Genomic DNA, 17447 nt, shown 5'->3' with positions numbered 1-17447 from the left:
TCCAATTGAAGCTCTCAATGAAACTTGGGAGAGGTTTAAAAAGAAGCTCACACAGTGCCTGAATCATTAGATGACCAACATCCACCTAAAGGAGATATTATATAGGGCCTTGAATTCAGTTACTAAGCCAGTGGTCGATAGTACTGTGGGTGGGTCATTCATGGACCTCACTTTTTCGGAGGCGTCTGAGATGCTGGATCGTATGACAAAGCAGAGTAGAGGTTGGCATACCTGGTATTCTGAGGGAGAAAACTCTACTATATCTATTGGCATGACTGCAGAACAGAGGTGAAGGAAAGAGAAACGTGACCAAGACATGGCTCACATAAAGACAAAGATAGACCTTCTTACTAAGAATTTATTAAGAGGAAAAATGGAGAAGGTTAAAGCTATTTTATAACAAGGATAAGCTAACTCCAATTCTGAGGAGGAAGCCAATTATTTAAAAAATCAGGGGGAGCTACTATGATAAATCGAGATAGAAGGACCGAGACCAAGGAAATTGAAAAAACAAGAATGACAGAAGTGAGTTGTATATGCCTCCTGGAAATTGTGAGGCTACTACAACTAGCTGTAGGAAGATATCCATGAAAGATATGATGGATAAATTATTGAAGGGGGTGGAAGCAACCAATACAGGAGTAGCAGAGATTAAAAATAATTTATCCTCGATAAATCAATTGGTTGACTCGCACTCTACTTTAATAAAATAGTTAGAGCAGCAAATGAACCAACTTCCTGCTGCATTTAATAAGAGGAAGGCTGGCACTCTACGAAGTGACACAGTTCAAAATCTAAGCAAAGATGGTTTATGCATGACAATACCACTAGGAGTGGTAAAGTACTGGCAAGCCCATTTGTGGGTAAGACTATAGTTGATATTATGGTACAGAATATTGATAAAGTAGATATTGATCATCTGGTAGAGTCTAAAAAAATTGATGAGATTATTCATGATATTGCATCCAATAGTCAACAGGATGATGAGTTGAAAAGAGAGAAAGACAAGGAAAATGAAGTATTAGTGAACACTCTCCCAAAACCACCACCTCCTTTTCCTCAAATATTGAAGAAGAAGGCTGAGGATATGAAGTTTAGTAAATTCATGGCCATGTTGAAGCAGTTAATGATAAATGTGCCTTTGGATGAGGCACTTGACCAAATGCTATGGTATTCCAAATTTATGAAGGACCTGTTGACAAAGAAAAGAGAGGCGAGCTACGAACCGGTGGATAATCTCCATTATTGTAGAGCTATTGCTACAAGATCCTTGGTGCAGAAAAAGGTAGACCCAGAAGCGTTCACTATTCCTTCCACGGTAGGGTCTTTAGAATTTGCTAAGGCCTTATGTGATCAGGGAGCTAGCATTAAACTGATGCCGCTAGCTGTTTATAAAAAGTTGGGTTTAGGAAACCCTACGCCCTCCAACATGCGACTTGTGATGGCAGATAAGTCGGTAAAATAACCTGTTAGTATTTTGTATGATGTGCTGGTGAAGGTGGATACCTTCATATTTCTTAAGGATTTCGTAATTCTGGTTTGCGAGGTGGACTTAGAGGTGCCCTTAATCTTGGGTCGACCTTTCCTCACAATTAGAAGTTTTGCTAATTGATTTACAAGATAATGAGCTCTTATTCTGGATGAATGATGAAGTGGTGTATTTTGATGAGTGCAAATCAACGAAACAACATAAAGAGATGAGCGTGTTCTCAATTGTTGATGTATATTATGAGGATGAGCAGGAAGTACCAATAGAGGAGTAGTTTGTTGTTAAGCCGTTAGCCGCAGTACATATGAATTTTGATCGTAAAAATATTATGGATTATGAAAAGTCCATTTGTTCTTTGACAGGAATAGGATCATATTCTTATGCTCCTAAGAAGATTGATCTTGATCTTAAGAATACACCAACACCACCAGAAAAGCCATCTATCAAAGAGCCAACAATGTTAGAATTGAAAAAGTTACTCGATCATTTGAGGTACGTGTTCCTGGGTAGTGGTAATTCACTATTCTTCATTATTTCTACTGATCTGGCTGAGCAACAGATGGAAGATCTCATCTCTGTTCTTATACAATACAATAGAGCTATTGGTTAGACTATTGCGAATATCATTGGTATTTCTCCTGGCATATGTATGCAGAAAATTCAGCTAGAGGAGGATTGTGCACCTACTATTGAGCATCAGCGTCGCTTGAACCCACCTATACAAGAGGTGGTAAAGAAAGAAATCATCAAGTGGTTAGATGCAGGGGCGGTATATCTCATATCAGATAGAAATTAGGCGAGTCCTGTGCAATGTGTGTCTAATAAAGGGGGCATGATAGTGGTAGTCAATGGGAAGAATGAACTGATCCCACTTAGTCCTATTACTAGGTGGAGGATGTGTATGGATTACTGAAAGCTCAACTTGTAGATGTTAAATGATCACTTTCCAATGCCCTTCATAGATTAAATGCTTAATCGATTGGCAGTAAAGGGATGGTATTGTTTTTTGGATGGTTATTCTGGATATAACCAGATTTGTATTACTCTCGAAGATCAGTAGAAGACCACTTTTAAATGCCCATATGGAAATTTTGCATTCAAGAGGATGCCATTTGGGTTATGTAATGCACCTGCCACCTTCCAATGGTGCATGATGTCTAGTTTCTCAGATATGGTTGAAGACACCTTGGACATGTTTATGAATGATTTTTTGGTTATAGGAGATTCATTTGAGTTGTTTTTGGAAAACCTGAGTATGGCCTTGCAACGATGTGTTGAATTTAATCTTGTACTTAATTGGGAGAAGTGCCAGTTTATCATTAAGGAGGGCATTTTTCTCGGGCATAAAGTTTCAGCAAAAAGAATTGAAGTTGATAAAAAATAATTGAAACAAGTACCCCAACCAGCTTCATGATCTCTTGAAGATATAACTTTACATAATCCTCCACCAAAAAGGTAGTCCTCACTTGCAAGAAGTGAGCAAACTTTTTCATCCTATCCATGATGACCATAATCGAATCATATTGATTCTGAGACCGAGGAAGAATGCTAATGAAATCCATATTGATTACCTCTCATTTCCATTTGGGAAAAACAACTTCTTGATATAACCCTCCAGGTCTCATGTGTTCAACTTTAAGATATTGACACACTAAGCACTTAGCCACAAAATCAGTCATATCTCTCTTCATATCATTCCACCAATACATCTTCATGGAATCATGATAAACAACATAACATGACTTATGCACCTCTGCCAAAATCCTTTGTTGTAAACGGTGGACTTCAGAAACACACAACTTCCCTTAGTACCATAAAGTACTGTCACCACTGATCTCAAACACCATCACTCTTGATTTTCATCAAGATAGGATACAACACTTACTTCTCCCTGATCTCTACATCAAGAGATAATCAAACCATTTCTTAAACCATTACACCTCCATCCTTGGAGTCTAAGATGCAAACTCTAGATTAGCAAAGCAGTGAATATCCTTCACCAACTTCTGCTTTCCTTTCTCCATATGAGCCAAAATTCCCATGGACAACCTACTAAGAGCATCAGAAACTACGTTAGCCTTATCTGGGTGGTAGTGAAGAATAATATCATAGTCTTTAAGAAGCTCAAGTCCACCTCCTCTACTTAAGATTGAGCTTTTTCTGAGTGAACACATACTATAGACTCTTCTGATCAGAAGAGATGTCCACATGGACACCATAAAAATAATGCCGCCATATTTTCAAGGCAAACATAACCACCATCTGCTCCAAATCATGAGTAGGATAGTTCCTCTTATGTACCTTTAACTGCCTGGAAGCATAGGCAATCACCTTCACATACTGCATTAAAACACAACCTATACTTACCTAAGATTCATCATAATAGACCACAAACCCATCATTACATTCCGACAAAGTTAGAATTAGAGGCAAAGTCAACTTATCTTTCAACTTCTCAAATCTTCCCTTAGAAGCATTCAGCCAAGAAAACTTAACCTTCTCCTGAGTCAACTTAGTCAAAGGGGTAGCTATAAATGAAATTCCTTCCATCAACCATGTATAATACCCATCCTAGCCCAAGAAGCTTCAGATATCAGTTGGTGTTGTAGGTCTAGACCATCTTTTAACTACAACAACCTTTTGAGAATCCACTATGATCCCCTCACTAAAAATAATATTAACAAGAAAAGTCACAACATTCAATCAAAACTCACACTTGGAGAACTTGGAACACAACTGTCGTTCCTTTAAGATCTGCAATACCACATGGAGGTGATTAGCATGATCCACCTCACTTTTGGAATATAAAAGAATGTCATCAATAAACATAATGACGAAGTGATCTAAGAACTGCCTTAAAACCTTGTTCATCAAGTACATAAATTCTATCAGGACATTAGTCAATCCAAATGACATTACTAAAAACTTAAAGTTCCTATACCAAGAATGAAAAACCCTCTTAGGGATATCCACCACCCCAATATTTAGCTGATGATACCCAAACCGAAGGTCTATTTTAGAAAAGAACTTGGCACCTTAGAACTGATCAAACAAATTATCTATCCTTGGAAGAGGATACTTGTTCTTGATCGTTACCTTATTCAACTATAGATAGTAAATGCACATACAAAGGGAACCATCTTTCTTGTGCATGAACTACGCCGGTGCACCCCACAGGGATACACTAAGACGAATAAACCCCTTATTAAGAATATCCTTAAGTTTCTCCTTGAGTTCCCTCAACTCAGCTGGAGCCATTCTATAAGGAGAAATAGATATTGGACGTGTGTTCGAAACCAAATTAATACCAAACTCTATTTACCTATTCGGAGAAACACCAGAAAAATCACCCAAAAAACCTTAGGAAAATTATTTACCACCAGAACGGATAGTAAAGAAGGACCTTTCGAGTTAATATCTTTAACCCAGACCAAGTGATAAAGACAACCTTTAGATATTAACCCTCGAGCTCTAAGATAAGACAACCTTTAGTAGAGGAAATTACTTGAGAGATAGGAGGCTATTGTTGGAAAATTCTTATATGGAAAAGCTCATATCGATAATTTAAGAAAATCAATTCTAAAGTAATGTGGAATCAAGGGACAATGCAATATTGGGGTATAGGATGTGAGAGATGTATTGATAATGTTATAAGCATTAGAAGATTACATTCAATTATTATCTACAGCAGCTATCTATATTAGTACAAATGGGAGATATTGGTAGATGAGGATGCCAAAGTGGGATCCATGGTTTGATCCTGACGTGAAAACTACAATTGCAGTAACATGGATTTTCTTTCTAGATTTCCCTCTAAATTTTTTTGCAAAAGATGCACTTTTTCCCATTGCTTTAGCAGTAGGTAATCCACTCAATGTAGACCTGGCAATAAAGAATCACACAAGACCAAGTTGTGCATGACTTAAAGTGGAGGTAGATTTAGCTACAGAGTTACCATAAAGAATTAAAATAAATAAGAAGAATGATGCAACAGGGGAGATCAAGTTAAAATAGGTCCAGATTTAGTATGGCTATGTGCCTAAATATTGTAAAGAGTGTTGTTTACAAGGTCATGGTGCTGATACTTACTGGACTGCTCATCCAAAGTTATTTGAGAAGCAAAAAGAGGATAAGAGGAAGATAGAAGAAAAAGCCAATGTCAGTAATAATAATCAGCAAAGGAATAATTAGCACAACAAGGATATAGCAAAGCAAAACACTGATAATCAATACTGGATGAGAAGGAAAAATATATATAAAAGAGATAAACATGGACATATACTGGGTGAAGTAGAGAAAATCCTGTATAAGAAGGTGGATGTATCCAATTTATTTGGAGCTTTAGAGGAGCAGGCTGATATAGTTATACAATATATTGAAGGATTTAAGGCAGACAAAACTAAAGACAATGCATATAAGGACAAACTCAGCACAAAAAAGTGGGTCAATCAAATATTTAGTAGTAGCACAGAAAAAAAAATGGATAACAAGTAACAAAGAAGCATCAAACAAGCGAAATAACATATAACATAGTGGAACAAAAAGATCAGGTCATAATAGAAACAATGTAGAAGGACAACACAGATCCAGTAAATCACCAGAATTGCAGTCAGGAGGAACAACAAGGTGCAGATGGTATGTAGATGCAGCTATATAATGCAAAGGACATGGAGTTTATGGTTCTTAAGGGGATTTCACCCTTGGTAATAAAATCACAAAGTCTGGTTAAAGTATGTAACAAGGATTAAGAAGACTTGGATGAGAATGTACTGGATGATAATATAGATCAAATTGCTAAAGATGCTGATTTATCTCCAAAGCAAGTTGTAGCATTGAAGACTAAACAAAAGAGGTAAAAAAATAGAATAACAGTACTAGTTCAGTAGCAATGAATACAAAGAGTAAGTCAGCCAAGTCTAAATCATTATGAATGCACTCATACGGAACATAAGGTCTGTAAACACTCAACAGGCCTTCACTAGATTAATCACAATGCACAAGAGATTTCAATTCTATTTCATAGGGATTATGGAACCTTTTCATGATAGAATTCAAATAGAAGATTACAGGAGGAGATTAGGATTGAAATATGTTTTAGTGAATGTTTCAGGGAAAATTTAGGCATTTATTCATAAAGATATAGTAGTGACAGTTTTTAAGGATAAAGAGCAATAGTTATCAGTAAACTTGCAAACTGTTGATATGTCAGTGATAGTTACTCTGGTATAAACTAAGTGTAATGCCAATGAAAGGCAAGTATTATGGGATTAGTTAGTAGATATGGCTGATACTTATCAAATTCCATGGCTAATAGGGGGAGATTTAAATATGATAAAGCATGAAGAGGAAAAATTAGGGGGCCTACCAGTTACAATTAATGAAACTCAAGAGTTTAATCAGTGTATTAGTATGTGTAATATAGAATAGCCTTAATTTAAAGGGAGTAAATTCACTTGGTGGAATGGTAGAACTGAAAAGGGTTGCATATTCAAAAGGCTTGATAGAATTTTTTTTAATGAAAGATTACAAAGTATATTTTAGGTAATGAAGGTTGAACATCTTCTAAGGAGTGGGTTTGATCATGCTCCTTTATTTTTATAATATAGAGTGGAAAAGGAGCAGATAATCGTCTTTTAGATTCCAAAATCTATGGTTAAAGGAAGAGTCTTGTCTGAATATAGTCAGGGATAGCTGGAAAATAGAGATGACAGGAGATCCTTTCTTAGTGTTTTATCAAAAACTTAAAAACACTAAGTACGCATTAGCAAAATGGTGCAAGAATACTTTTGGTAATATATTCCACAAAATTGTAACTTTGGAAGATATTTTCAAGGAAAAAGAGAAGCAATTTGAAGAAATTCCAATATGTGTTAATAGAGAGTAGTTGTTTAAAGCATATGCAAAGTTAAATATTCAACTAAAAAGGAAGGAAGAATATTGGAGATAGAAGGCTGGGTATGAGTGGTTTAAATATGGTAAAGTAATACTAAATTTTTTCACACAATAATACAAGGAAGAATGAACAAGCTCAAGATTAAAAGAATACAAAATAAAGAAGGAGATTGGGTGGAAGAAGCAAGTGAGATTACAGGATCAGCTGTAACTTTTTTTCAAAAATAGTTCACTAAAGAAGGTAATACAAAAGACTTTTCAATGATTGATGGAGTTTCTACTGTGGTAACTGAAGAGCAGAGCAATGAAATAATAAAAATTCCATCACAAGATGAGGTCAAAACTGCTATAATGGGCCTAAATAGGAACAGTGCTGAGGGACCTGATGGAATAACTGGTTCTTTTTATCAAGATACATGGGAAATCATTAAGATGGATATTTAGAATATGGTGGTAGCATTCTTCTACAATCATACTCTGCTAAGATTTATCACACATACCTATTTGGTATCATTACCAAAAAAGTTGGTGGTAAAATCCTTTTCAGATTTGAGACCTATTTCATTGAGTAATTTTGTTAATAAGATATTGTCAAGAATAGTTCATGAGAGGATAAAGAATCTACTTCCTCAACTAATCTCACCAGAATAGGTAGGTTTTGTACAAAATATAAGTATTGCTGAGAATGTACTGATTATACAAAAAATTGTCTCAAAAATTAGAAAAATAGGAAAGCCTCCTAATATGGTCTTGAAACTGGATATATGAAAGATCATGATAAGGTTGGATGGTTATTTTTGATAAAGGTATTGAGGAAGATGGGCTTCTCTGAAAGGTTAATTGATATGGTGTTCAGGTTATTGGAAAATAATTAGTACTCCATAGTATTAAATGGGCAGCCTAAGGGTTTCTTCAAGTCCTCAAGAGGATTAAAGAAATGTGACCTTTATCACCTACTCTGTTTATCATTGTTGCTAAAGTTCTATCAGTAAACTTGAAGAAGCTTATGCTAACTAAGGATTTCAGATTGTTTGGGATACCCAGAGGAAGTCCTAAACTGAATCATTTAGCTTTTACTGATGATATAATCATTTTATGCAAAGCTGAAATGAGAACATTACAGATGGTATCCAAAACATTAAAAGGATATGAAGCTATTTCAGGATAGAAAATCAACAAAGGAAAGAGTGCATAATATATGCATAAAGGAGTGTCCAATGGAACCATGGTGATGACAGAAGTAACTACAGGTATACTAAGAGAAAAATTTCCTTTTAATTACCTGGGTTGTCCAATTTTCTACATGAGGAAGAAGAAGGATTACTATAAACAATTGATGAAGAAGATAGCAAATAAATTACAGGGCTGGAAAAGGAAATTGTTATCTTATGGTGGGAGAGTAGTGTTGGTTCAACATGTACTACAAAGCATACCAATTCATTGCCTTTCTGTGATGACTCCCCCCCTTAATGTTTTGAACATATTACAAAAGGTTTTAGCTCAGTTTTTCTAGAGTAGCAGAATAGGTGAAAGAGGTAGACATTGGGTGAGATGGCAGGAGGTGTGTTTACCTAAGGATGAAGGGGGACTAGGGTTTTGAAAGTTGGCAAATATTTCCATGGCATTTTTCTGCAAATTATGGTGGAATTTCAAGACTGCAAAGTCCATGTAGAGTGAGTACATGTATAATAAATATTGTAAAAGAGACCATCCATCCATGGTTATACGGAGAACGGGATCTAGTGGGTTACAAGTGTGGAAGAAAATATTCTCAGCAAGAGATTTAGTGGAGCATCTTATTGTATGGCAGACCAGGAGTAGTAATGAAAATATTTGGCTAGATAATTGGACTGGTCAAGGTAAACTATATTATATGATAGAAGGAACCTTTGAGTTTAGTGATCAATATAAACAGGTTAAATAGTTAGTAAAGGATGAAGGATGGGATGAGCAAACACTAATAAGATTGTTCAAACCAGACATGGTTAAACATATCAAGGATAAATTTAGACCTCCAACAGCAGTAGGAAATAATGTACCAGTTTGGGCTTTGGAAGCTCAAGGAATATTTACAGTAAGATCAACTTGGCATTACATCAGAGATAAAGCGCAAATCAGTGATACATACAAGTGTATATAGGTACAAGGAGTACCATTTAAGGTTGCTTTATTTATGTAGAGGTTGTGGAAGAGAAAAATTCCAGTGGATGATCATGTCAGAAGGTGGGGTATTCAAGGACCATCAAAATATTAGTGTTGTGATGATCCTGTAGTGGAGACAATAACCCATGTTTTTAGGAGTTTTTTTTATGCTAACATGAATAGTCCTATTTTTCTTCTTTTGCAGGAATAAATGTTCGAATAATTAACCTTGAGAAACACTGTAATTACATGGTCGAAAAGAAGAGATAAGAAGAGAGAACAACCATATTTTCAGGCTCTACCTAGTTTTATACTCTGGGAGATTTGGAAAAGGAGAAAAAAGAAGTATGATAATAAGAATACATCTGCTCTGAAACTCATTCATAACATAACAAGGAATGTCATATTGTTACTAAAGGTCAGGAAGCCAAACTATGATTTTTCTAGGGAATAGCCTCAGAAATTAAAGGAATTGGAAAGAATTAAATGCCAAATGAGAGTTATAATAGTGCAATAGAAGATGCCAGAATAGGGGTAGGTTAAATACAATACAGATGGAGCCTTCAAAGGAATAGAGAAAAAGATTTCTTATGCATACTATTTGAGAGATCATACAGAGGAGATGATATATGCTTATGCAGATACACATACACATGTAGATAGTTTTAAAGCAGAAGAAAATACAATAGTTCAAGCAGCTAAACATTGCAGGAATATGCAATTTGACAAAATTATTTTTCAAATGGATTCACTCCTAAAGTAGAAGAGTCTAACAGGAAGCTGGCACATTCCTTGAAGCATATCAAGTATAATTTCTGAGAATTAAATAGAAATTGTAGGAAAAGGAAATAATTTATCAGCATATATATATAGAAGGTAACAAGCTAGCAGATTTTCTTTCTAATTTAGCTATAGATTCAGGACCAGTCATTTATACTAATTTTCATTAGTTATATTAATGAGGTAAAGTAATTATAAAGAGTGATAGATGTCAAAGTCCCTATTTAATAATTATACCAGATTGAGGATAAACGAAAAATAAAGGCTAAGATAGGGTAGTAATTTCACACATCATAACAGCACAAAGAAAGAACCAAAAGAGAAAAATACCTCAAATAGCTATGTCTATCAAAGCCATCAGAAAAGAGTCATGGATGTATGAATTACTACATACAAATAGAGATAAGTTAGATTAATCAGCTGAATAGAGGCCAAATTGGAAGCAAGTATCCAAGAGCGTGAAGATCGAAAGCTGAATCATTAAAAAGGAAGACAACTAAAGAAGAGCAGTGAAGAAAATTGATCTAGAAATGAAGAGGCTCACCAGTATAGAGGGGAAAGAATATCTCTTTTTAGAAACCCTACTTACACTAAGTGTTTAGTTGTAGATTTTTTGTATTGCATTATGAGACCCGGGTTGGATCGGGTCATATGATGTTAAAACAATTTTGTTTCACAAATATTAATAAAAATCTATATTAAAAAAACAAAAAAGAATTCATTAATGGTAATTATTTATATGATTAGAAGTATCTAAATACCGTAGTTTTATTGTTGAGGCTACAAACATGATTGCGTAGTGTATTATTCAAGTTTGTTAAAGTTGATTATCTTATTTGGTTGTTCTTATATCCTTGTACTAGCTATTCTATTGAATCACGACCATTAGAATGCATCTATATTTATTTTTTTAGCCTACAAGGAGTATTAAACATAAGGAATGGATTCTTCTCTTTTAGATGAATTAAAGATAAGATTCATGGTTAGGATAGGAATATACCTAGTTTTCCCTATTTGGGTCATATACAAGGTAAAATATAAAAGCATTGGAATTATTTCCCACATCCCTGCTCAATGATATTGTTCTGAGGTTAATTTAAATAGATGATTAGAGTCTTTAAAGATGATAATAATAATATTAACCCCATGAATCAACAACAAATATAAATAACTTAACCAACATGATTGTGTCGATTTGCATGATTATTCACAATGCCTTGACCTTGGTACCCTTGTTGATATTATTTCAACCCCAAGCTTATCACTATTAGTATAGTTTTATGCCTTGTTATACCTTTTAAACTTAATGCATCCTTAGTTTGTAACCTAAATAAATAACGAATAAATTATTTATTCTACTTAATAGTTAATCAACAAGTCCTTAGGGATTCAACTGAAATACCTTGGCTTTTGACCCTTAGAAAATTCGTAAGTCTAGATAACATGCGGTTAGAGCATACTCGTCATATGATTGGATATGGTTTAGGGTCTTCCAAGTTATATGTTAATCAGTGAGTTTTTTTAAAGGTTTCTATCCAAGATATGACTATGCACCTTTCTAGAAGTATGTTAAGGTACGAGTCATATGTGGTTAGGTCGTATGATTCTCTACATATGGCCTAGGTGATTCTACTTGGGGTATGAGTTATAAGGTACTAATTGTATGATAAGATAAGTGTTAGGCCATTGTGGTCATATGTTGGTCAATATGGGGAAGCAAGATGGTGCTAGGGTATGACCTAGGGGTACCACTCGTACCCTAAGGTATGATTTAGGGGGTATGATTGTACCTTCATTCGAGTTATCTTTCAGCTTTTAAGCTGGGTATTTTGGAGATTTTCTACCCTAAAACCCTTCAGTACACACATCCTAAAACATGTTGTGTCCTCTCATAAAACACTATTGTAAGATTAAACACTCCCAAAAAAACACTCTCTAAACTCTCTCTTGAAAATTATAGATAGGGTTCTTCAAAAGTCAGCATCCTGAGGCTTAGGAGTCAAATTTCTTTTATGAATTTTCTTGAATAAGGCATGTGACTCTATCCTCATTGTTAGTAGATAAATATCATGTGTTTTAAAATGTGATTATCATAGTTAAATGGAGGTTTTGAATACCAAAATTATGTTTTTGTTGCTTATGGTTGAGTATTATTTACTCTAGGTTTAACTTGTGTTTATATATATTTTGATCATGGATTGTACATGTGGGTGCTTGGTAATTTTTGATTAACAAATGCGTCATGGGTAACCCTAAAATTAATGGTTTTTACTTTGATTTTTTTCTTGATAATAATATGCTCACAAAGTGATTGTGATAAAGTCTAAGATAATGAAATAGTCACATGACAATGGTGTTTTAAACTAATGCATTGGCCTCATGAATATGAAAGGTTGATAAATGATTTTGTGAAGGACTTGTGGGTTATGCAAGGCTCTAAATGGTAACCTTGGTTGTTTAAATTATTAAATGGGTTTGAGTCCCTAAATTTTAATTTAATTTATGCCTTTGTTAAATAATGGGTTCGAGTCCCTAATTTTGAATTGAACAAGTGTGTTTGTTAGATAACGGGTTTGAGTGGGAAAGTCAATTAAATGAATGGTTGATTGATAATAGTAATGGCATGTCTTATACTTGCAAGTAATGTTGGTATGAAAATACAAATAAAATTCCTTTGACAAGTAATTGGCTTAATGATTATGTATGTCAAATGACTATTTTAAATTTGGCATTGTAGAGGGATGTGTAGTCAAGCAATGAAAGTAGAGTCTGAAGGGATAATACTTGAAACTGCATAAACCGGTGTGGGTGTCTTATGACCAGCTGGTTTGAGTCCCTCAAATAAATTTATGAGTTGCAGGTTTGAATCCCCTATAAAATATGCTATAGCGATTAAGTCACCTTGATTATGATGGAAGGTTTGAGTCCCCCATAAAGGCATATATAGATATGGATATTCTCTGGTTTATGAGGCTACACGCTCTGGGTCCCTATTATGTTAAGTAAGAGTTGGGCCCACATAGCCCGTGGGTGCCTTATTCTTTGACAGCCACACTGTACAGCCCAGGTTAATAATTTTAAAGTTGATGTTAGTCTTACTCCTTATCCCAAAATGGTTTATGTAGATATATATGTATTGCATTGGTTATGTGCATTGATTGATGGGTTTTGAAATATTTTAACTATTTTAACCTTATCCATGAGTTACATTCTAGTACTCTAACTACTAATCATCTTTGACACTCTATCCCAGTGAGATTTAAATATTTGTCATACTATACTCCTACTTAGTGATTGGACTTGGGATCAGTTTGTGTTGACACGAAGTGGTGAGCTTCTATACTTCATAAGGCTCAATTTCTTGTCTTGGTTTCTTATGTTTTCATGAGGTTTAGTCTTAGACATTGGTTTTGGATATGATCGGGGACATGTCCCCATCGAATATTGTTTTACTTTTGCTTGTCATTGGTATTGGTATTGGTATTATGGATCATACCATTTGACTATATTTATGATTGTTCTATCCTATTATTTTATGGACATGGACTTTGTTATTATTTTTTGTTGGTTATAGATATTGGTTTTACATTGGATGGCTAGACTTGTTTAGGTTGGTCACAGTCGTGAACCTATCAAAAAGTCTTAGTATTTTAAATACTCTATCTTATTATATATTTGTAATTCCTTCAACTCAGGTTATGTGCTTGGTTGTTCAGCTAGGGAAATAGGGTAGTCATCGATCCTTGTTAGGACTGAGATGCACATTATGACAATGCCTTGATTTAGGGTGTGTTAAGTTGGTATTAGAGCCAGGTGTATGGTCAATTGGAAGTCCACAAAACCATGTAGATTAGAGTCTCTTTTAAGGGTGTGTAGTACGCAACACTCATAAGGGAGAGGCTACAAGACATTGTGGAATGTTCCACTTTTTTGTTGTCTTATTTTAAGTTATAGAGTCTAAGGTCTTAGATTCTTCTGATTTCCATTTACTTATCTTTTAGATCATGCCTCGATGATCTGTAGCTCTTGGAAACTCCTCTGTCCCATATGAGGACAATGTTGATAGAACATGCTCTACTTATGGGATCCATATGTTATTTAGGGGTCCAGTTCTTAATTATCCAATAGTTCCTCTGATTTCCTCTAGTCCTCCTCAGGTTAATAAGACATATGCTAAGTTTCATCAATCGATTAATATAATTGCTCAATTGGTAGCTTCTCAGGTTAAGCGTGGTGCATTCGTTACTCCATCTTTTAAGGCCACAAGGGTTGCCTAGTTCATGAGGTTGAATCCTCTAACTTTAACATGTGTTAAGGTGATAAAAGATCCTCAGGTTTTCCTAGATGCAATGGAAATTTTTTTTAGTGTTATGCATGTAATAAATATGGAAGTGATGTTGTTTGAGGCATATCACTAAAGGATATGACATACCAATGGTACGAGGAATAGGATCAAGAAAGGGGTGATACTGATGATTCATTGCTATGTGAGGATTTCACTAATGTATTTTTAGGCTACTTCTTTCCTCATAAGTTGATAGAAGCAAAAATAGAGGAGTTTGTTAATCTAAAGAAAGGGAAGATGTCGGTTAAGGAGTATGACTTAAAGTTTCACCAGTTGTCTTAGTATGTTGTGGATATAGTGTCTAATATGAGAGCCCAAAGGAGGAAGTTCTCTTTGAGACTTTCTCATGAGTTGATCCTTGAAAGTAAGGCTGCCTTACTTGTTAATGATATGGCTATCTCTAGGTTTGTTGTCTATATGCAATGAATAGAGGATCAAAAAAGAAAAAAGTCTGTGTTTAGTAAGAGGCAAGGGACAAAATTTAGGACTTTAGAGTGAAATGGTATAGATGGGGTATGTGGCCAAAGAAAAAGTAGGGTGTTCAAGTTCTTTCTCCATATCTAGCGCTCCTTACCCAAAACTATTGGGTGATCATTGGTCTTTGCATGATTGTGGGTACCGGGAACAAAGTACCTAATTGTATGCTAGTGGTATAATCTTCTCCTTTACACACTCCTTGTAGATTTTATTGGCATTCACACCATGGGTTTTGTGAGGAAGGGATGAACAAGTGCTTTTATTATGGTCATAATGGTCACATGTAGTCTGACTGTCATGTTAGGATGACTTTTGGGGCTAGTAAGTCTCCCGTTGCTTCTTCATCTACTTCTGTATCAAAGGGTTCTACTTCTGCATCCTTTTTCTTCTTCTGGTACTGGCACTAGCCGAAATCAACTGTATTCTCTTGCATCTCACAAGGAGTTTGAGTCATCTCCCGATGTAGTGACTGGTATACTGAAACTTTTCTCTAGTGATATGTACTTTTAACTATATTTAGGGTCCACTCTTTTTTATGTCACCCAATTTATGGTTGTATATTTTTGTTTTTGTCTTGAATTAATTTCTGATCCTTTTTTATGTCTACCCAAGTACGTGAGTTTGTGATTCCTAAAGGGTTCTATAGGGATGTATGGTATTTGTTAATAATAGGGAAACTCTTGTGGATTTGATAGAGTTAGATATGGTTTACTTTGATGTCATTTTGGGGATAGATTGGTTCCATTCATTTTTGGGCTTTTATTGATTTTGAACCTATAAGGTCATGTTTAATTTCCCTAATGAGTTGGTCATTGTACGGGAAAGGGTTCTTTAGTGCCTAAAGGGATGTTCATCTCATACCTTAGAGCCTGAAAGATGATTTCCAAGGTTTTTTTTGTAACATTTGATTCAATTTAAGGATTCTAACTCGAAAGGTCCTACTCTATAATCCGTCTTGGTAGTTAAGGAGTATCTCTAAGTTTTCCCAGATTATCATCCTGGTATCTCTCCCGATAGATAAATTGATTTTAGGATTGATCTTGTTCTGGACACTCATCTTATTTCTATTCCTCCGTATAGAATGGGTCTGATTGAGTTAAAAAAGCATAAGAAGCAATAGAAGGATCTATTAGATAAAGGTTTTACCTATTCTAGAATGTCAACTTGGGATGCTTTGGTGTTGTTTTTGTGCAAGAATGATGGTTCCCTTTAGATGTGCATTGACTAAAGTTTGTTGAATATAGTGACCATAAAGAATAAGTACTCTCTTACTTGGATCAATAATTTCTTTTATCAGCTCCAAGGTGTGAAGTATTTCTCTAATATTTATCTTATGGCGGGTTATCATCAGCTTAAGATTAGGGAAGTTGATATCCCTAAGACTGCCTTCAGAACCTGGTATGATCACTATAAGTTCCTAGTAATGTCTTTTGGGTTAATCAATGCCCTGATGACATTCATGTATTTGATGAATAAGGTCTTCCATTAGTGTTTGGATTTGTTTATCATTGTCTTCATTGATGACATCATGGTCTACTATAAGAGTTAGGTGGATCATGAAGATCACCAATGTGTTGAGTTGCAGTCCTTGAAAGATCGGTATTTGTATGCTAAGTTCTCAAAGTGTGAATTTATATTGAAGGCTGTAACTTTTCTTGGTTATGTTATCTCTTATAAAGGGATCATGGTGGTTCCACAAAAGGTTACGATGGTTAAGAAGTGGCCTATAACTATGACTCTAATCTATATTTGAAGCATCATATGTTTAGCCTGTTACTATAGGAGATTTCTTAAAAGTTTTTCTACTATAGCTGCCCCATTTAGTAGTTTGATCTATAAGAAGGTCAAGTGTTATATTCAGATGCCTGTGAAGGTAGCTTTGATAATTTAAAGGATAATTTAACTTCAACTCCACTTTTGACCCTTTTCGAGGGTAGTGATAGCTTTGTAGTGTAGTGTGATGCTTCTCATGTTAGGCTGGGCTGTGTGCTAATGCAGCATGGTAGGATGGTGGCTTAAGATTCTAGGCAATTTAAAATTCATAAGAAGAACTACGCACTCATGACTTAGAGTTTTTAGCAGTGGTATTATGCTGAAGATTTGGTGTCCTTATCTATGTGGTTTTCATTTCTATATCGTTTCTAATCATAGGAGCTGACAGTATGTGGTCACTCAAAAAAAGTTAAACCTCAAGGAAAGAAGGTGGTTTGAGTTGTTAAAAAACTATGATATGAGTCTTCACTACCATCTAGATATAGGTAACGTAGTTCCTGATACTCTTAGCAGGTTATCCATTAGGAGTTTGGCTCATGTGGATGAGGA

The 17447-nt window shown here is 35.1% G+C and overlaps 1 long non-coding RNA gene across 1 annotated transcript; it reads right to left on the bottom strand.

The window, feature by feature from the left end:
* Positions 1 to 5108: 5108 nt before the first annotated feature.
* LOC107855987 lies at positions 5109 to 10919 on the bottom strand. The gene is made up of 3 exons (XR_001670424.2): positions 10848 to 10919; positions 10634 to 10689; positions 5109 to 5371 (listed from the first exon to the last, which is right to left on the bottom strand). It is a non-coding gene; the product is annotated as an uncharacterized LOC107855987 (long non-coding RNA).
* Positions 10920 to 17447: the final 6528 nt, after the last annotated feature.

This window comes from Capsicum annuum, chromosome 10 (genome assembly GCF_002878395.1).
Source record: "Capsicum annuum cultivar UCD-10X-F1 chromosome 10, UCD10Xv1.1, whole genome shotgun sequence".
In the NCBI taxonomy this organism is placed as follows: domain Eukaryota; kingdom Viridiplantae; phylum Streptophyta; class Magnoliopsida; order Solanales; family Solanaceae; genus Capsicum; species Capsicum annuum.
Note: the sequence above shows the minus strand (reverse complement) of the source record. Positions and strands in the feature narration are given on the sequence as shown.